This window comes from Trachypithecus francoisi, unplaced genomic scaffold, assembly GCF_009764315.1.
Source record: "Trachypithecus francoisi isolate TF-2019V2 unplaced genomic scaffold, Tfra_2.0 Lachesis_group0, whole genome shotgun sequence".
NCBI lineage: Eukaryota > Metazoa > Chordata > Mammalia > Primates > Cercopithecidae > Trachypithecus > Trachypithecus francoisi.
The window spans coordinates 194,238,436-194,259,733 of NW_022681453.1; the positions used below are offsets into that span (position 1 = coordinate 194,238,436).

The following is a 21,298-nucleotide window of genomic DNA, read 5'->3' on the forward strand; positions in this document are numbered from 1 at the left end:
TCTGTGCACTGCAGAAGGTCTCTTCTTTTGCCTTTTGGTAACTGGCTTAAGATATTTTGTGCTTTATCAAAATAATCCCTATGCTATTATTGTGAAGTTTTGGTTTGCTTAGAAAATAACTGAGATTAAAACAATTTTTTAAAAATTAAGGTTACTATATCTATGTATCTTTCTGTATGTGCTTTTAAAGTCCTTGTGATGTTGAGTACAGGGCTTTGAGTCCTGGGTCTAAAAAGGACACCAAGTCCTGCTAAATCTTAAACACTGGCAATAATTAAATCCTCAACTTCAGGCTCAGTAAAAGATGCAAATCAAAATAAACTGCATTCCTGAAACACAGGGCCAGAAATTAAAGCTGTTCAACTCCTCAAAGGCCAGGGACTATCACAGAAGGGTGGGTGCGTGAGATTGTAAGGGCCAATGTTGAGTGTTAAAATAAGCTCAGTTTCTCTATAAATTGACCATTAATGTCAAAGGCACACTAAGGCAAGACCAGCATGTGGGCCCCTGTGTCAGATTAACATTTTCTTGGAGCATTAACTGACTCCCATTAAAGGCTATAAAGGTCATAAAAGGCCTATGGAAGTTATAGCTTATGGTCAAGATTAACATTTTATAGATTGTTTATGAAATTTTGGAAGTCAAATTTGATTGGCTTCATGCTGTTTTTATTGGGGCTTATTGTTTGGAAAATTAAGTCTCCTCTCTCAAAGAATGAAGGTTTTCACCTTTTTTTGAAGTTCTTGAGTTATCACTCTGGTTAAATGAATGACTTATTTTACAATAACCTGTGATCCTATTTTGTGATATCAAGTTTTTAAACCTTTGATATTTGACAAACTTTCCAAAATCAAATTATAAACTATATCTTTTACTGACCTAGTTAATCCTGTTAGATATTAGGTTCCTTAAACTCCAAAAATGACATATCTGGCTTATTAGGTATGAAAATTATATAGGAAGCATTGTCAAATATGAAATGGTATTTAGTTTTCTTTGGGTTGTATCTGTATAAATATGTTATTGGTATGTGTTCCAAAAATTATAGGAAACTCCTATAACTCTGATAAGACTTAGTGTATGTTATCAGTAATAATTATAATTACTATGTTAAATTATTTTGTGCAACAGAGGTAACAAATTTCCTTGTCAATTGTGTCTTTGACTATGGCTACCCTAAAACTTTTTGTCATCCATGGACAATTCTGTCTTGTTTTTGTCCTCTTTAGAAGGTAGTTTTATAATCAGCTATAAAACTCTAATAGGTGCTCTTGAATGCAGGTTTCTGATAACTTGGAGATTGTGACATCAGAATAGAGGAGAAACTTTCAGGACTCGTGAAGAGCTGGAATGTTCATGAACATCAAGCAGAACAGGAATTAAGTGCATGGACTCAACTTATAGAAGACTGAAGCAATGTTTTTGACTTTTGCTTAAAACATTGCGTTCTTTTGTTTTGTTTTTCAGAGTAAAGAAAACTTTTCTTTTGAACTATTAACAGCTTTTAACAATGAAGCATACTTCTATGAACAAAATTTGGAGCGTATTTGTTTCTCTCTACCTGATTTCTCTAGAATTTGGAAACTATTTGTAAGTATTCTTAACTTATGGCAATATAGTTATTTGCATAAGTACAATAAGAATCTGTTTTCATTTGTAACAGGATGCAATTGGAGAAATTGGTTATTTTACCAAGGCTTTGACTGGAATGGTGTGCTTTTCTGTAAGGAATCAAACTTGACTTGTGGAACCAATAAAGGCCACTTGGGAAAACTGGCCTCATACCTTGTCTATGCAGTCCCTGTACAGAGTTCCTGACCCATGCATGGTAAGTAAAGACTTACTTTCTGACATTCCCAGGGGCCCCAATTATTAATATCTTGGGACCTCAAGAGAAGAATAATTCATCCAACTCATAGGTGTTTGATGGTACAAATCCCATGGCTGGGCTCGGCTTTAAAAAAGTCTTTTCTGAGTTTCCTTCTATGAAACAAAGTTCCATCAAAGCCTATTTTTTATTTATGTATTTATTTTTTGTGAGATGGAGTCTTGCTCTGTTACCCAGGCTGGAGTGCAGTGGCACAATCTTGGCTCACTGCAACCTCCATCTCTCAGGTTCAAGTGATTCTCCTGCCTCAGTCTCCCAAGTAGCTGGGATTACAGGTGTCTGCCACCAGGCCCAGCTAATTTTTGTATTTTTAGTAGAGATGGGGTTTCACCATGTTGGCCAGCTGGTCTCGAACTCCTGACCTCAAGTGATCTACCCACCTCGGTCTCCCAAAGTGCTGGGATTTCAGGTGTGAGTGCCTGGCCCCATCAAAGCCTATTTTAAAGACTATGCAAAAAATAATTATTCTTGCTGCACTTTATACAAATTATCTGGCCAAGTGTAGTAAGGCAAATTGGTCCTACCATGATTTGTCATTAGTAAAAATGGGAAACTAGAGAGAGAAACATTATGTTTCAAGAACTATAATACACCTGTTGTTAGATTTTAGTCTTGCCTAATGTTTTTCAGTTTTTATTATTTTCTACAGTTTGGACTGAATTCTAATTTTTCCTGGCTACAGGTCTCCAAAACAATGTTTTCAAATTTTTCTTTTCTTTTCCTTTTTTTCCTCCGTTTTCCTAATTTGAAATTACTGAAAACTAAGCTGTGCTTTCTTAAAGCCCTGTGAACTGAATCTAGACAACATAAACTTCAGAAGAAAATAACAGCAACCTATTTACATATGTAAGCTACTTTCATACCTGCCTACTGATGTATGGACTTCAGAGTAGTGTGGCCTATATCGATTTTCTAGGATTGTTATTTTGTTTGTTGTTTTTCTCCCTTCCTCCCCCTATTTTCTCTTCATGGACATGATGATTCTCAGCCTGCTAAAAATGAGCTTTCCTAATAACTCATGACCCACCTGCCTAGGAATAAATCACCCTGGCCGTGAGAGACCAGACAAAACCTGAGACCAGACACTCGTTTTCTTCTAAAATGCTTTCTCCAAAAGATTTTTTAAAAGAAAAGGGGGGAACTGTGAAAGGAAAAGAAATCTTGGGGCCCCCAAAATCACTAAACTAAAGGGAAAAGTCAAGCTGGGAATGGCTTAGGGCAAAACTACCTCCCATTCTATGCAAAGTCATCACTGAGGTAAGTGCATATCTAATCGCCTCCTTTGGAAAGGCTAATCAGAAACTCAAAATAATGCAACAGTTTGACTCTCACCTACCTGTGACCTGGAAGCTCCCTCTCTGCTTGAGTTGTCCTGCTTTTCTGGACTGAAACAATGTTCATCTTACATATGTTGATTGATGTCTCATGTCTTCCTAAAATGTATAAAACCAAGCTGTACCCTGACCACCTTGGGCATCAGAACCTCATGAGGCTATGCCACAGGCATGCAGCCTCAACCTTGGCAAAATAAACTTTCTAAATTAACTGAGACCAGTCTCAGATATTCAGGGTTCACAGTATCCAAAAATCCAATTGCATCTGAAACCGCCTTTGCAAAAATTATCACAGTGAGAAAATAATGGCAGTGAAAGAGATCTGATCTAGCCAACCTCCCTCTTGCCCTTAGCCTTCAAGCTGCTTTTAATTATTCCTGGGTTTAAGCCAAGCTACATGTGGGAGTCATTTAGTTTATAGTTTAAACGATAATAATCCTTCCTGCAAACTCAACCACCCTTGTAATACTGATGAGAGACCACCAGGCTAGGAGGAGGAAAGGAGCCTAAATTCTGCTAAGGTGTAGACATAAACAATTGTGAGGCATTATTCCAGAAGCCATAAGATATGCAACTTCCTCAGTTACCCCTGCTGGTAACGTTACTTTTGTAGAACCTGGGATTGGCCTTCTGAGATATCTTCTCAGAATTTTGCATGTCTGATGACTGATGGCTCCACCGGGACCAGCCAATGGCTTCTGTGTCCCTCCACCCAGAAGCTACTCAGAGAAAGAGGACACCTTCGATGCCCTATGATTTCATCTCTGACCCAACCAATGAGCACTCCCCATACCCTAGCCCGCTACCTAACAAATTACCTTTGAAAAATCCCTAACCTCCAAGCCTTAGATGAGTTTGATTTGAGTAATAACTCTGCCTCCCACATGGTGTGGCTGGCATCATGTCAATTAACCTCTTTCTTACTGCAGCGCCATGGTCTCCATGAACTGATTTTGTTTGTGCACTGGGCAGGAAGAACCCGTGGGGCAGTTACACATCATGAAAGAGAAGCTCTTCGTGTAAGGTACATCAACTGTGGTTAAGAATCTTACATACTTATCATTTTTTGTTGTTGTGAGAACATTTAAAATCTATGCTTTTCTTTTTTCTTTTTTCTTTTTTTTTGAGATGGCGTCTTACTCTGTCGCCCAGGCTGGAGTGCAATGGCATGATCTTGGCTCACCACAACCTGCTGGGTTCAAGTGATTCTCTTGCCTCAACCTCCTGAGTAGCTGGGATTACAGGCATGCACCACTCTTTTAGCAATTTTATTGATTGATTGTATTATTTTTTAAAAATATTTTAACTTTTATTTTAGATTCAGGGGGTATATTGCAGGCTTGCTATATGGGTATATTGCATGATGCTGAGGTTTGGGGTATGAATGATTCCATCAGCCAGATAGTAAGCATCATACACAAGCAATTTAAAAATATACAAATGGTGTGGTATGGTGGCACATACCTGTAGTCCCAGCTACTCGGGAGAATGGGGCCAGTGGATCGCTTTAGCCTAGGTGTTTGACACCAGCTTAGACAATACTGTGAGACTCTGTCTCAGAAAATAATAAATAACTAAGCAAAATAAAATATACAATGCATTATCATTTAATAGTCATTATTCTGTGCAATAAATCACTAAAGCTTATTTTTCCTGTCTAACTGAAATTTTGTACTCTTTGATGAACTTCTCCTCTTTCCCCATCCACCTCACTCCTGGATTGTATTAAATTAAATTGTATTACATTGAATTTACCAGAATTAATCACTACATTGGTAGAAACTCCAGAGGGCATTCCTAAAATTATGGAGACGTAGATAGATTTAAAAGCAAAAGAAATGCTGCAATTTCTTCAGAATTCATAAGAGAACTTCTATTGGAGAAATGTAAAATTTGAGCTGGCTAAGCCTTGAGACCTCCCAAGACTAAGTTATAGGAGTTTAGCCTTCTAAACTACCTCAGGGTACAGCCTGGTCTTAACTTTTAATTTTTAATTTATTTTTATTTTTATTTTTTTGAGACAGAGTCTCGCTCTGTTGCCTAGGCTAGAGAGCAGTGGTGCACAATCTCGGCTCACTGCAACCTCCGCCTCCCAGATTCAAGCAATTCTCTTGCCTCAGCCTCCTGAGTAGCTGGGATTACAGGCATGTGCCACCACACCTGGCTAATTTTTGTATTTTTAGTAGAGACGGGGTTTCACCATGTTGGCCAGGCTGGTCTTGAACTCCTGACCTCAGGTGATCTGCCGACCTCAGCCTCCCAAAGTGCTGGGATTACAGGTGTGAGCCACTGTGCCCAGCCTATTTTTCATTTTTATGGGTACCTAGTGGATTTATATATTAATGGGGTGCATAAGATATTTTGATGGAGACATACAATGAGTAATAATCATGTCAGGATAAATGGGGTATCCAGCAGCTCAAGCATTGATGCTTTCTTTGTGTTACAAACAACCCAGTTATACTCTTTTATTTATTTTAAAATGTATAATAAATTGACTGTAGTCACTCCATTGTCCTATCAAATATTAGATCTTACTCATTCTGTCTAACTATATTTTTGTACCCATTAACCATCCCTCATTTTCCACACCCCCGATTACCCTTCCCAGACTCTGGTAACCATCATTCTACTCTATCTCCATGGACTCAATTGTTTTGAGTTTTAGATCCCACAAATAAATGAGAACATGTGAAGCTTTTCTTTCTGTGCCTGGATTATTTCACATAACATAGTATCCACCAGTTCCATCCATGTTGTTGCAAATGACTCATTCTTTTTAATGGCTGAATAGTACTTCATTGCATATATGTACCATATTTTCTGTATCCATTCATCTGTTGGTGGACATTTAGATTGCTTCCAAATCCTGGCTGTTGTGAACAGAGCTACAACAAACATGGGAGTGCAGATATCCCTTTGACATACTGATTTCCTTTCTTCTGGGCATATACCTAGCAGTGGGATTGCTGGATCATATGGTAGTTTAGCTTTTTTGAAGAAACTGTTATGCATAGTGGTTGTGCTCCTTTATATTCCCACCAACAGTGTATGAGGATTTCCTTTTCTCCACATCCTTGCCAGTGTTTGTTACTGCCTATTTTTGGATGTAAGCCGTTTTAACCGGGGTGAGATGGTATCTCCTTGCAGTTTTGATTTGCATTTCTCTGATGATCAATGATGTTGCGCACCTTTTGATATGTATGCTTGTCATTTTATATCTTCCTTTGAGAAATGTCTATTCGAATCTTTTGCCCATTTTTAAATTGGATTATTATAATTTTTTCTGTCGAATTATTTGAGCTCCTTGTATATTCTGGTTATTAATCCCTTGTCAGATGGGTAGTCTGTAAATGTTTTCTCCCATTCTGTGGGCTGTCTCTTCACTTTGTTGATTGTTTCTTTTGCCATGAAGAAGATTTTTAAACTTGATGTGATTCCATTGGTCCATTTTTACTTTGGTTGCCTGTGTTTGTGGGGTATTACTCAAGAAATAATTGCCCAGTTCAATGTCCTGGAGAATTCCCCCATGTCTTCTTTTAGTAGTTTCATAGTTTGAGATCTTAGATTTAAGTCTTTTTTTCTTTTTTGAGACAGAATCTCACTGTGTTGCCCAGGCTGGAGTGTGATGGCATGATCTCAGCTCACTGCCACCTCTGCCTCCCGGATTCAAGCAGTTCTGCCTCAGCTTCCCAAGTAGCTGGGATTATGGGGTTATGGGGTGCCCCACCATGCTCAGCTAATTTTAGTATTTTTAGTAGCGATGGGGTTTCACCATGGTGACCAGGCTGGTCTCGAACTCCTGACCTCAAATGATCCACCTGCCTCAGCCTCCCAAAGTGAGATCTAAGTCTTTAATCCATTTTGATTTTTTTATATGGTCAGAGATAGGGTCTAGCTTTATTCTTCTGCATATGGATATCCAGTTGTCCCAGCTCCATTTATTAAAGAGACTGTCCTTTCCCCAGTGTATGTGTTTGACACTTTTGTAGAAAATGAATTCATTATAGATGTATGGATTTATGTCTATGTTCTTTATTCTGTCCCATTGGTGTATGTGTCTGTTTTTATGCCAATGCCATGCTGTTTTGATTACTATAGCTGTGTAATATAGTTTGAGGTCAGCTAATGTGGTTCCTCAAGTTTCATTCTTTTTGCTTAGGATAGTTTTGGCTATTCTTGGTCTTTTGTGGTTCCACATACATTTTAGGTTTTTTTTTTTTTCTATTTCTGTGAAGAATGTCATTGGTATTTGATAGGGATTGCATTGGATCATCAGATTTCTTTGGGTGTATGGGCATTTTAACAATATTGATTCCTTCATGAACATGGAATATCTTGCCATTTGTGTGTGTGTATGTGTGTGGGGGGTCTTCAACTTTTTTCATCAATGTTTTATAGTTTTAATTATAGAGATCTTTCATTTCTTTGGTTAAGTTTATTAACCAAAATGTATACACCTTTAGGTGTATACATTTTGGTTAATAAACTTAACCAAAGAAATGAAAGATCTCTATAATCAGTTAACTACTAATTAATTAAATAATTAGTGAACTACTAATTAATTAAATAAATGGTTAATAAACTTAACCAAAGTAATAAAAGATTAAGTAAGATCCTAGGTATTAAAAGATTAAATAGAATCCTAGGTAGCTGTTGTAAATGGGATGACTTTTTAAATTTTCTTTTTCAGATTGTTTGCTACTGGCATATAGAAATGCTAGAGATTTTTGTATGTTGATTTTATATCTTGCAACTTTGCTGAATTTGTTTACCAGTTCTAATAGTTTTTTGGTGGAGCCTTCAGTTTTTTCCAAATATAAGATCATATAATCTGCAGACAAAGATAATTTGACTTCTTCCTTTCTAACTTGGACTCTGTTTACTTCCTTCTCTTGTCTGATTGCTCTGGGTAGGACTTCTCGTACTATGTTGAATAACAGTAGTGAAAATGGACAGCCTTACCTGGGCGTGGTGCTCATGCCTGTAATCCCAGCACTTTGGGAGGCCAAGGCAGGTGGATCACCTGAGATCAGAAGTTCGAGACCAGCCTGGCCAACATGGTGAAACCCCTTCTCTACTAATAATACAAAATTAGCTGGGCGTGGTGGTGGGCACCTGTAATCTCAGCTACTCGGGAGGCTGAGGAGGATCGCTTGAACCCGGGAGGCAGAGGTTGCAGTAAGCTGAGCTCACGCCACTGCACTCCAGCCTGGGTGACAGGGCAAGACTTTGTCTTAAAACAAAACAAAACAAAAAATGATAGGAGTAGGGTAAAGGCATGGGATACAGGATGGACCCTGAGAGAATATGCCGGAGGTGCTCAGGACAAACAACTCAGGTGTGTGGGAGTGTGCATGCGAGGGTTTGTACGTGTGCGGTGTAGTCTTTTTCCTACACAGAAGACCTACTAGTCTAACCCATCCTGGGGGAAGCGAGTGAGGCAATGGCTCTGTGTTTTCTCTGGCGTTGCCCTGGAACCCAGGATGAATCCACTCCAACTGGCTGTGAGCACCAAGTATTACCTGAGAACGTGATTTGAAACTGCTCCCTAGATAGGGCCAGTTCCTTAGTCAGGGGTTCCTGGTGGCCCTGGAATAATTCACATTTGTCATTAGACTGCAAGGACCATCACTTCATTGCTTTTGTGTCCCTTCATTGTGCCAGTCCACGCACCGTGCATCCAGCAGGGAATCCTGTGAATGCTTTTCACAAAAGCTTCCAGCTGCACGAGGTCGGCTCTTAGCACTGTTAAAGGTTGGGAACTGACATGGGCACTCAGGACACAGACCCGAGCAAGGAACAGTGGGTCTTCTCAGGGCTGTCGTGGTGGTTCCAGGCCCAATCACTGGTCGGGGATCCAGAGGAGATGTGCTCCTCACGCTTGGAATTCTACACTTGAGAGGAAGAACCCAAACGAAAAGCTCGGAGACAAGCCAGTGGGGTGAGGAACAGATTAAAAGAACTCGCTTCTCAAATGAGGACATTGTTTTCAAGACAGGGATGACCACTGTTTTGGAAATCCAAGTAGTCCTTACTGTTTTGCTCTCAGGGAAATTTCAGCAAATAAGATCCCAGTGTTATTCATCAACTTCTCCGGGTTCGCTTTAAGCTCCTTTAGCTAGATGCCCACATGCTGACTGAAAAGTTCTGAAGAACACACAGGAAGAGAAATCCAGGCAACAATTGTTATTTGCAAGTTAGTGACTGGTCCTGGAACCTGACATTCCCTTCATGGGTCAGCATGCTCAGAGCTTTTGTGGTTCATTTACCCCATAGGGACTAAGTACCAAACATTTCACAGATTTCTGTTACAAAGGTCTTTACAAACACAGACACATGCAAAAGGCCCAATTATCACCTTTGACAATGGCCTTCCTTGGTCTTACAGTATGGCCAAGTTAGCAAAGACCTAAACAGCCTCCCGTGTGACTTTGTCACAGTTCGCTCACCTTGACTGTTAATGGCCTTCCCCTGACATAAAGCAAATTGCCTGTCATGGATCATCTGAGCAAAAGAAGTCATGGAAATTCAAGTAAAAGGAGGAAAAATGTATGCATATGTAAAGGCTTACTCCAAAGCCGCCTCATCTAAAGCTCTTGGTCAGAAAGCAAGTCAGAATGTTCACTCCTGTGCAGCATTACTGAATGGAAAACAGGCTAAGAGTCACCAGTGAAGTCAGCCCGGTGTCGCCTTCCCACTGGAGAAACGACGGCCTGAGGTCCCACCTCCAGCACTAGGAGGTACCTGTGATGTAGCTTCCATCTTGCACTCCGTGGCCAAGACCTGGAACAACCTGTAGTCACCAGTGTGCACCACAGCAGGCGCCCAGGCAGGCTTAGCTCGAAGCTCCATGTGTATTGCATGAAGCCTTTAAAAAGTATTTGTTATCAGAAAGCTTTGCCTAGAACTTTGGAGATTACAAAGGAATGCTTTCTTCCTTCAGCTTATTTCTTAGGAAATTACCTCCCTATCTGCCCAAGAAACGAAGCCTGCAGGGTCTCATTGGTGTCTTCATACATTGAACACTTACTTAGAAATCCCTCATGACTTTTTCCACTCCCATTTCTTGAGGAGAAAACAGAAGATCTGAGAAAGGGAGAAAAGGAGATGTCCTGCCCCGTTCTCTTGGCTGCCGTAATGGAAAGGCTCCAAGTCGCAGTTCCAGGAACAAGGGCTGTCACTATGAGCAGGCTATAACTTCTTGCTTATACCTTCTCTCTTCACATCAGTGGCCCCTGTTAGGTGAGGGCCACAGTCCTTCATTCCAGGTGTTTTTGCCTTCAGCCTTGTTTTACTACCACATTTTCTCCTTTTCTGTCTTCCATCTATCCTTCCATAAATCCATTCATTATTCATCCATCCAGCTATCCATCCATCCTTTGAGACATCCATCCTTCAAGCCACCCTTTGACCCCTTCATCCCAAATTAATGACTTACTGTATGCCAAACTCTATGCTAGAAACCTATTCTACAGATGAGCCAGAACAGTTCTTGCCCTCAATCTTGTGAGGGAGGCAGATACATGGATAAATAACTGTAATATGATGCAGAGGTTGATGTGTACATAAGACCAAGGGATGTGGGTGTTCAAAGGAGAAGCATCACCTCCAGTTGTCACCTCCTGTCACAGACTTCTTCTTAAGGTGGTTCCCATGATCCCTGCCTCCTGGAGTTCATGCCTTTGTGTGATCCCTTCTGTTGAGTGTAGGTAGGGCCTGTGACTTGCTTCTAATCAATAGAATATGGCGAAGGTGACAGAATGTGCATGATTACATTATTACATTACATAAAATTGCAGTGCCCATCTTGCTGGGGTCTCTCTGTCTCCCTCACTGGCTTTTAGGAATCCAGGGGCCATGTTGAGAAACCCCACTTGGCAAGGAAAGAGATAGGCTCTAGGAGCTGAGGGCAGCCTGCAGCCAGCAGCCAGCAAGACACGGAGGCCCTCAGCTATGTAGCCACAAGGAAATGGGGTCTGCCACCATGAGTGAGCTTGGAAGTGAATTCCTCCCCAGTAGAGACTCAGATGAGACTGAGCTCCAGCCAACACCCTGATTGCAGTTTTGTGAGACCCAGCTAAGCTGTGTGTTCACTCCTGACCCACAGAAACTGTGAGATAGCAAATAGATGTTGTTTTATTTCATTTTTGTTTGTTTTGAGACATGATCTCACTCTGTCACCCAGGCTGGACTACCGTGGTGCAGTCACAGCCCACTGCAGCCTTAACTTCCCAGGCTCAAGCGATCCTCCCACCTCAACCTCCTGAGTAGCTGGGAATACAGGTGCATGCCACCAAGCCTGGTTAAATTTTGGACACATTGCGTACTCGTGTGTAACCAGCTGGCTGAGGCCCGCCACTGGGCCTGGAGGAAGAAAAGTGCAGGGTGCTGTAGAGGGGAGCAGTTGGCATCTTTTCTCCACTCCACAGGCCAGGGTCGGAGGGCTCATGGCAGGTGATAGTGCAACCTGCCTCGGCCTCTGAGAGATCGCACGTGGGGCTCAGAGGCAATGCTCGCTTCTCCTGCTTATTTTTGTTTGTTTGTTTTGATGCCCTTGCCTCATTTAAAACTTTTCAGGTGGGGCACGGTGGCTCACACCTGTAACCCTAGCACTTTGGGAGGCCAAGGCTGGCAGATTGCTTGAGCTCAGGAGTTCGAGACCAGCCTGGGCAACATGGCAAAACCACGTCCTACAAAAATACAAAAATTAGCTGTGGCACACACCTGTGGTCCCAGCTACTCCTGGGAGGCGGAGGCTGCAGTAAACCAAGATCACACCACTGTACTCCAGCCTGGGCAACAGAGGAAAACCCTGTCTCAGAACAACAACAACAAAACTTTTCAGCTCAGACAGTTTTCTTTTCAACCCTGCATTTTTTGCTGAGGAAGGCAAGTGTTGCTCCTGCACAAAACAGTTTGCCAGGTGCAGTGTGGGAGCGCTGTCTCCAGGTGAGCCATCCTGGGTTCCAGTCCAGCCTCTATTCACTTCAGGTGGGTATTTTACCTCTAAACCTCAGCATTGCCATCGGCACATAGAACCAGCCTTTCTGGTTTCCAGGTGAAAATAGGTTATGACTAGAAAACTAAGGAGTGTTGAATTGGGCGGGGCATGGTGGCTCACGCCTATAATCCCAGCACTTTGGGAGGCCGAGGCAGGTGGATCACCTGAGGTCAGTAGATCGAGACCATCCTGGCTAACACGGTGAAACCCCGTCTCTACTAATAATACAAAAAATTAGCCGGGCGTGGTGGTGGGTGCCTGTAGTCCCAGCTACTGGAGAGGCTGAGGCAAGAGAATGATGTGAACCCGGGAGGCAGAGCTTGCAGTGAGCTGAGATTGCACCACTGCACTCCAGCCTGGGCGACAGAATGAGACTGTGTCTCACCAAAAAAAAAAAAAAAAAAAGGATTTATCAACCGAGCGTGGTGGCTCATGCCTGTAATCCCAGACCTTTGGAAGGCTGAGGCGGGCAGATCACCTGAGGTCAGGAGTTCATGACCATCCTGGGCAACATGGTGAAACCCCGTCTCTACTAAAAATACAAAAATTAGCCAGCGTGGTGGCGCATGCCTGTAATCGCAGCTACTTGGGAGGCTGAGGCAGGAGAATCACTTGAACCCGGGAGGCGGAGCTTGCAGTGAGCCGAGATCAGGCCACTGCACTCCAGCCTGGCTCACAGAGCAAGACTCTGTCTCAAAAAAAAAAAAAAAAAAAAAGCGTGTAGAATTGCCTACTGGAAGCACCCTCCCTTTTTACACAGACAGCCAGGGCTTGGTGAGAAAAGCTTGCCCAGGAACACAGGGGAGCAAGAACCACAGACAAGCCAGGCAGCCCCGGCTACGATGGCTCTTACGGGGCACCCAGCCTTCCTTAGACAGGGTCTCTATTTGCAGAGAATGAGAGGCCAGTTACGAATGAATGTGCGTGCCTCTGCATACATAACCCCTCACAATTCACACACACATGAGTCACGCACTCTGCAGGCTGCACAGGCTTCGGTCGCTCCCAGAAGTTCATCGCTCGTGGAAACGATTCGGTATTTCCCAGCCCAGCCGCCAGGCAGCTCCTCAGATCCCAAGGCTCTTGGCTTCCCCTGGAGCACACATTCTCTCCACCGGGACGGCTGGGCAGGAGAAACGACTCTGAAGATGGGCCCGTCCCTGCCTCCAGCCCAGCTCCGCTTCCCCTCAGCAACCCTGGGCCTCCGTTGGGGCTGGGTGGGCTCAGCCTCCTCCTCTGCTTTAGAGCAGCGCCTTCCCACCTGTGGCGAGGTCCGGCCCGGAGCTGTCACCTGTGATCAGGGCCGGTGGGCCTGCCCCGCACAGGGCGTTTTAAGGAGAAGCTGGAGGGAGCGCTCTTTTCGGTGGAATCTTGTCTGATGCTGGAGAAGGGCGACCTCTAGTGTTGATTCTTAGGAGCGGCCTGGCGGCTTCTCCTGCCTCAGCCCTGCTGGGGCCTGTCTGCAGAGGAGTGAGAGGGTCCCGCAGCTAAACTGGCTGTGCCAGGGGGAAAGGTGGGGAGGTCGGTACTGTCCTCTGCATGGGGAAAAGCTCAGCAGGATCTGAGCAGGCAAACGCTGGATGGCATGCTCTGTGAGAGAGCCGACTGCGTGGTGACTGTGACTTCTCAGGGTCTCATCATCTTCATCAACACCACCCCATTTTTTTGAGATGGACAATCACATTTGTTCCAGTCTTCAGTAAAGTGCCTTACAATTCTGCGTGAAAGTCCCCCTGCCCTTCCCTTCTAAACAGATTTGCCCAGCCTAAGTCCCTCCTATAAAGAATTGGAGAGCTGGCCAGGCGCGGGGGCTCACGCCTGTAATCCCAGCACTTTGGGAGGCCAAGGCGGGTGGATCATGAGGTCATGCGTTCAAGACCAGCCTGGCCCACATGGTGAAATCCCATCTCTACTAAATATACAAAAATTAGCTGGGTGTGGTAGCTCCCACCTGTAGTCCCAGCTGCTCAGGAGGTTGAGGCACGAGAATCGCTTGAATCTGGGAGGTGGAGGTTGCAGTGAGCCGAGATCATGCTATTGTGCTCCAGCCTGGGAGAGACAGCGAGACTCCGAGCTGTGACTGGCCACAGGACACGATGTCCACAGTACTGAGGAGGCACAGGCTTTGGGAAATAAAGTGGGATAGGGCTGCATGACCGGAGAGGGCTCACCCGTTCCCTTCCCAGACCCACAAATACATTCAGAACTTTTTTGTTGTTATTATTTCCTGCGGCTTATCATCTATCTCTACTCTGTGTGATTCTGCTGAGTTTAATGAGACCCCGAAATGCTGCACCCACAAGGTCAAATGGATCGCTGTTTGTATATAATTTTTGGCAAACCTGTTTCCAATTACAGGTAGGGTGCCCACCTATCTCAGTTTGCCTGGGACAGTCCTGGCTTGTATCTGTCACCTGGCGTATCTATTAATAGTGTGCTGTCTCTGAAAACACTCCCATTTCAATGATAAATTACACAATCCCCCTATTCACAGATGGTCTCCATAAGACAACTTAGGCATTAGGATTTAGAAGATACGAGAGATAATGCCAGAAATTTGAGATTTAAGTGGTTACTATAATCTTGGCATAATTAGCTCCAAGCTTCCTGGCAGTTAAACAAAAGAAAAACATGAAGTGTCAGAAAGTTTATTCTGCCTTTTATGAAGTGACGCATATTACATCTTCTGGAGGGACATATTTATCAGGCACTTTTAGGAGGATTTTTTCATGTAAATTGTTATGTGAGGAACATTAAGTAACATAAGGGACTAGGTCCTCCGTGGGGTTTTTGCAGAAGTTTTTATGTGGCCATCTTCTTTATCTTGGTGCTCAAAAATGACTGTGCTTTTCCAATTCTCTTTCTCTGTGAGAAGCGGGGAGGGAATAAAAATTATTTCACAGGGATTAACTGATATCATATGTGCTCAAGTGCCAAATAAACTATAAACATCAAACATTATCATTTTCGTGCATACCATCTTGTCCAAACCTCTTCTTTTAGTGATGAGAAAGCCAAGGTTCAGAGAGGGAGGAGCGACATGGCTCATCAGTGGCAAGACTGACTGCTCTTAAGACTCCTGTTTCATTCCAAATGCTAATACAGCTTCAAATCGCTGTTCACCAAGACATTACTGAAATTCTCTCAGGCCACCAGTGTGGGATGGGAAGAGGATACAAAAAAAATTCAGAGGCCTGAGTTTTGAACCACAGTGGGCATGGTGGCCCCGATGCAGAGGCTAGAAATGGTTTCCAGTCATTGTCATTTTACAAAGTTATTAACTCCAGGCATGGTGGCTCACGTCTGTAATCCCAGCACATTGGGAGGCCGAGGCAGGCGGATCACCTGAGGTCAGGAGTTTGAGACCAGCCTGGCCAACATGGTGAAACACCTTCTCTACTAAAAATACAAAAAATCAGCTGGGCGTGGTGGTGCATGCCTATAATCCCAGCTACTTGGGAGGCTGAGGCAGGAGAATCCCTTGAACCTGGGAGGCAGAAGTTGCAGTGAGCTGAGATCGCACCATTTCACTCCAGCCCGGGTAACAAGACCAAAACTCCTTCTCAAAATAAAATAAAATAAAATAAAATAAAATAAATGTTACGAACATATTTTAGCAAAATAAAATCTTCTTGTGGTGTTTGCTTGGTTGAAAAGAATAAAGTATATATATATTTGCAAGTTAAGAAAATGCAAAAAAAGAAAGAAAGAATGAAAGATGAATGAAAGAAAAGGAAAGAAAGAAAAGAAAAGAAGAGGCTGTTCCCGGTCTGGTTTCACACAGCCTGTGGGCCTCTTTCCTGCAGTGGATTTTCTAGCATTGTCACATGACCTTCTTTTCTGTTTCTCTTTCTCCTGGCCAGTGGGTCTGAAAGTGTTCCTAGACCAGCAGCATCAGCACCACCCAGAAACTTTTTACATGTGCAAATTCTCAGGTCCCACCCCAGACCCACTGAATCTGAAACTGGGAGTGATTCTGTTGCACACGGAGGTTTGAGAACCCCTGTTCCGGGCTGTTCTTTGCTTCCTGCCTGGCTTCAAAGAGAGAAGAGAAGCAAACTCCTGGCACTTCTCCCTGTTGCTGGCCGTCCCCTCACGCCAGCCCCTGCCCCGCCAGGCTGTCCTTTCTAAACTCCTGATACCACTGCTTTTTTACCTGTGGCCGTTTGCACCTAGACTTCCTTAAAAAGTGAAGTAGCGTGACTTTTGTTTAACGGTTTGCCTAGCCAATACCACTTCGGGATGACAAAAACTGCCTTTACCAAGCGCTTCATATGTGGCAGATTCAAAAGCACTTTACCATTGCAATCTGATGGCCCAATTTACTTTTGTTTTAAAGAAAAAGCAGCTATCTCTCCTGCCTCTGATGTCTGTGGCTGATTTTCAATTAGAATACACTTAAAAAAAATCCCATTTCTTTTTTTAAGGACAATTAGGTCTCCAGGAAGTCCAGAATGTAGAATTCTGTAGAAATTATTCAGATCAACTGCGATTTCCTTCTACCAAGAGCTTTTCACATGTCCAGATGGGTCTCAGCAGAAATAGTTTGTCTGAGCCCGATAGAATATTGATTCACTTTTCAAAGAATTTTGAAAAATTTTTACCAGTTTTACTTGCTCACCCTACCATTGCAACAGAGCAGTGCTGTGGGCACAGACTTGTCAACGGGGAAACGAACCCTCGATCCTCCCCATGAGGGCTTTTCTTTGGCTTAGATACAATCGAAAGGACGTGAATGGAATTCTGGCCGTGTGCCCCTCACACTGCCCTCTTCTGCTCCTGTCTTTCTTCCCTGACGGAGCTTTCGGGACTACTCAAAGTGCTCTCCCTCAAGCTTTATTTTGTACGCAACTTGCTGCCAGGAGTTGGAATTCATTCTACTCACATCACGGGGAGGAAGTGGAAGCCTGAGTTCCCACACCGGTAAACAGGAGGACACAGCAGGAAGAGCTCACTTCACTCCCCAGACGGGTCAGTCGTGCATCAGAGCCCTGGAGCAAGCTGCTGCGGCCCACAGCGAGGGAGAACAGGAGACGGAGTGACAGATGGAGACAAGAGAGCTCAGGGGCAGAAGTGGTCTCCCTCCAAAACGGTGCTTGAGCTGCACTTTACAATCACCTGGGGAGGTGTAAGATTTCTGACAACCAGGCCAAACCCTGGACCCATTAAATCAGAATCTCTGGGAGTGGGACCCAAGCATTAGCATTTTTTTTTTTTTTTTAATGAGACAGAGTCTTGCTCTGTTGCCAGGCTGGAGTACAATGGCGGGATCTCAGCTCACTGCAACCTCCCCCTCCCAGGTTCAAGCGATATTCCTGCCTCAGTCTCCCGAGTAGCTGGGATTACAGGTGCCCGCCACCACTCCTGGCAAATTTTTGTATTTTTAGTGGAGACAGGGTTTCACCGTGTTGGCCAGGCTGGTCTCAAACTCCTGACCTCAGGTCATCCACCCACCTTGGCCTCTCAAAGTGCCAGGATTACAGGCGTGAGCCACTGTGCCTGGCCTGTGATTTTGAAATCTTGAGGCAGCTGGTGTGGTGGTCACCGACTTCTGCCTAATAAGCACTCCCCGCTGTGTGCTGAGACACAGCTCTTCTAAACCAAGTCTTTCTAACAGTTCTGAGCCCAGTTCCTCTTCCCCTCACCCCTACTCATGGCAGGATCTGCCGTATTATGGACACGAGAGATGCAGAAATGGAGCACAGGTTGTGAGCCAAGGACTCCCGTGGTACGAGCTCTTGCCCTTCTCCTTCCTTGCCCTCTGCTGCCTGGGGATGTAGCAGCCCAGCACCAGCCCCCAGCTGCTTCCAGTGAAAAAATGCTGTGTCATTTCAGGGAGGGATTATATGTTGAACTTGTATTGATTTAGTCTTTATGTTACGCTTCCAAATCCTTGTATTTTTCCATAGATGTTGGGTTTTCTGTTTTCATCCCTAGCTAGATGGACTTACTATGAGCACCCCCCCAGTTCCAGGGCCAGAAGGAGAGCCTCCCCTCTTCTTACAACATGTGGAATCATGAACACCCCTGCCTTGGCCCCATTTCCCTAGAAAACAGAGCCTGAGGCAAAGCTTGTGTGTTTCTGAGCAGCAGGGCGAGTTCCAGGAAAGTAAGAGTAAAGGACAAAGGACGTGACAGGAGGCAGAGCATGTGCAAGGTGGGAGGTTAGCGAGCAGCCCTGGCTTCCTCAACACACACTGCTGGCTGCTTCCTCCCTGGGGGCTTAATCAAGGAGCCTGGGCCTAGCAAGAGTTCCCTTGGGGCGCTTTCTCAGGACGCGAGTTTAACACCCTGGCAAGGACCCCAGGTGATGAGGCAAACTCAAGGGTGGCTTTTAGAAGCCTGAAGAAAGTGGCAGCCAGTGTCAATGGCTGCAATGGAAATGGCCAAGTCGCCCTGGAAGATGGCAGTGAGAACATAAAAAGCCTGAGGAGAGTGGGCACACTATATCATCTGAGACCAGAAGAGCCCCCGGGGTGGGGGGTGAGGCATGATGGGCGGGCCCAGAGAACACGTGATTCGCCACGAGCATCAGGAATGCTCAGGGGAGAGGCACCAACATCACTAAACAGGAGAGCTGGTCACAGAGCTGGGCTCATTGCTACCCGTGGCAATGAAGCCCCTCTACCCCCAGTCATAGAGGCCAGGCGGTGGCCTTCGGCTTCCAGATGCCAGGAGGTCACAATTACCATAATGACATGCAGCCACCCGGGCCCGGCCCACAGGGAGCTGTGGTCCACAGAGCACAGCATCTCCCGGGGCAGAATAAATGGACAACCTACGCAGGGGCTGCTTAACGTCTCCAGCCAGCAAGAGGCACAAGTGGAGACGCAGGAGGCCCAGAGCCCTCAAACAAACTGACAGTCCCTTGCTCAGTTGTTTGGACCTAAGCCAGTTTTCCAAGCTGGAACACAGGGACTGAAGAGGCGGCTGGGTCTCTAAGGAAGAACTTGGCAGCACTGGCAAGAAAAGACTGTAATGATTTCCCCATCTTTCCCTAGGCGGACCCAAGGCCGTGTACTCGGGTGACCATACACGGAAGAAAAAGGAATCCCCAGATGTCTGGAGGGCTACTCGATGTCGTGTCTGAGTTGAAACGGGTACCTGGACACCCAAAGCATCATTGTGGTCTCCTTGCTAGACTGAGGGTCTATGGAGGTTAGTCAATCAATGAAACTAGTGGCAGATGGCCTGGAAGAGGCAGTCATCAGCAAAGAGGACATTTACTCCAGGAGATAAAACATTCAGGGCCAGGCGTGGTGGCTCATGCCTGTAATCCCAGCACTTTGGGAGGCTGAGGCGGGCAGATCACAATGTCGGGAGTTTGAGACCAGCCCGGCCAATATGGTGAAACTCCGTCTCTACTAAAAATACAAAAATTAGCCGGGTGTGGTGGTGTGTGCCTATAGTCCCAGCTACTCAGGAGGCTGAGGCAGGAGAATCGCTTGAACCCAGGAGGGCGAGGTTGCAGTGAGCCAAGATCACACCACTGCGCTCCAGCCTGGGTGAGAGTGAGACTCTGTCTCAAAAACAAACAAACAAATAAAAAACATTCCCCACCTGAGATGGCTGCAGGGGAGCATAACAGTTCTGTTAGAGCAGGAAGGGGAGGGGGAATAGAATTTTTATTGTATTTTGTTAGTCATCTTTATTTTCTAAATTTTCTAGGATAAACTTTCAATACTAGTGTGAACCAGTCATCAGGAGCTTCTCATCTGGTGCGTTTTCCTGGATGCACAGTGCAGATCCGGCAAAAGGATACCCTCTTCGGAGAGGTGAGGTTCAAACCCGACGGAGTGAGCCCAAGAGCAGTTAGCTCTTTGCAGAGGTGTGGAAAGTGGCAGGGGAAGAGACAGGCTCGGATGGCAATTCAACAAACATCACCCATGTGCCGGGCACTGTCCCAAGAACCGGGATACAGAGATTAATCCAACCAAACCTCTGGTCTTGGAAGTCCAGCAACCCCCAGACCAATAATCCATCATTAGCCACGGGGACTTCTCACTAGGGAAGAGGCCACCTCTGCGGGCCCCTCTCAGAACTGGGGGTGTTGGTGTTTACTCACTGCTGGGAAGGGCTGACCTTTGAGTTGTTTTCCCAGTCACAGAAAGTCCACTGATCCGCCACCTGCATGGGTGAGATTCGGCCGGGTGAGGGCAGAGCTCCTCCCTGAGCCTGTGGGGCGCTGGGCCTGCTATGTGTAAACCAGCAGAGCGGCTTCTCACCCACTGCCCAGGCTGGCAGCCTTCTAGGGAAATCCGTGAAGAAAACACATTTGGGGGTGTGGCATATGTTCTGCTGGCTTTCTGTAGGGTTCCTGCTACCTTGGAAACAAAGACGGAGAACTAACTGGCAGCAACTGGCTGAACAAAATTCCACGGGCCTGGAAAGGCAGGTCTCTGACTTGTGGTTGGGTAGCCCCGTGCCTGGTGCAATGTCTGCAACGTGAGATGCTTCTAGGTGCTGGTGTTGATGGAGGCTAGAGGCTGTTACCAGATGTGTCTGAGAAATTTTACTCAGTGTATTGTTTGGTTATTGTTTTTATTATGAAGTACCAAAATGCTCTGACAAATTTGAACAGACAGAAGCGTGAGGTAAGAACTGCCCCAGCTACCCCTTCTCTTAGTAACCAGAGGTGGTAACTCTCTTGTAATTCCTTCTAGAAAATTCCTTAGCAAATGTAAGCATAAACATATATATACACACACACACAGCTACAGATATAGGTATGTAGATGTACACACACACAGCTATAGATAGATATAGGTATGTAGATGGACACACACACAGCTATAGATATAGGTATGTAGATGTACACACACACAGTTGGTCGTAGTATTCATCAGATCCTTAATTAACTTTTCTCAAAAATACATATTAAAGATCTTTCACACAAGCCTGTCACTCCTGGACTCAAGAGACCCTCCCGCCTCAGCCTCTCGAGTAGCTAGAACTACAGGCACGCACTACCACGCCCAGCTATTTTATTTTATTTGTTTATTTTTTGAGACAGAGTTTTGCTCTTGTTGCCCAGGCTGGAGTGCAATGGCATGATCTCGGCTCACCGCAACC

The 21,298-nt window shown here is 44.9% G+C and overlaps 1 long non-coding RNA gene across 2 annotated transcripts; it reads left to right on the top strand.

The window, feature by feature from the left end:
• The first annotated feature begins 2,573 nt into the window (after positions 1–2,573).
• Positions 2,574–20,928, top strand: LOC117084434. Of its 2 annotated transcripts, XR_004437453.1 has the most exons (4): positions 2,574–3,145; positions 4,152–4,246; positions 19,895–20,001; positions 20,539–20,928. It is a non-coding gene; the product is annotated as an uncharacterized LOC117084434 (long non-coding RNA). The 2 variants fall into 2 exon arrangements; XR_004437452.1 differs by having other exon boundaries at positions 2,574–4,246.
• The last annotated feature ends 370 nt before the right edge of the window (positions 20,929–21,298 follow it).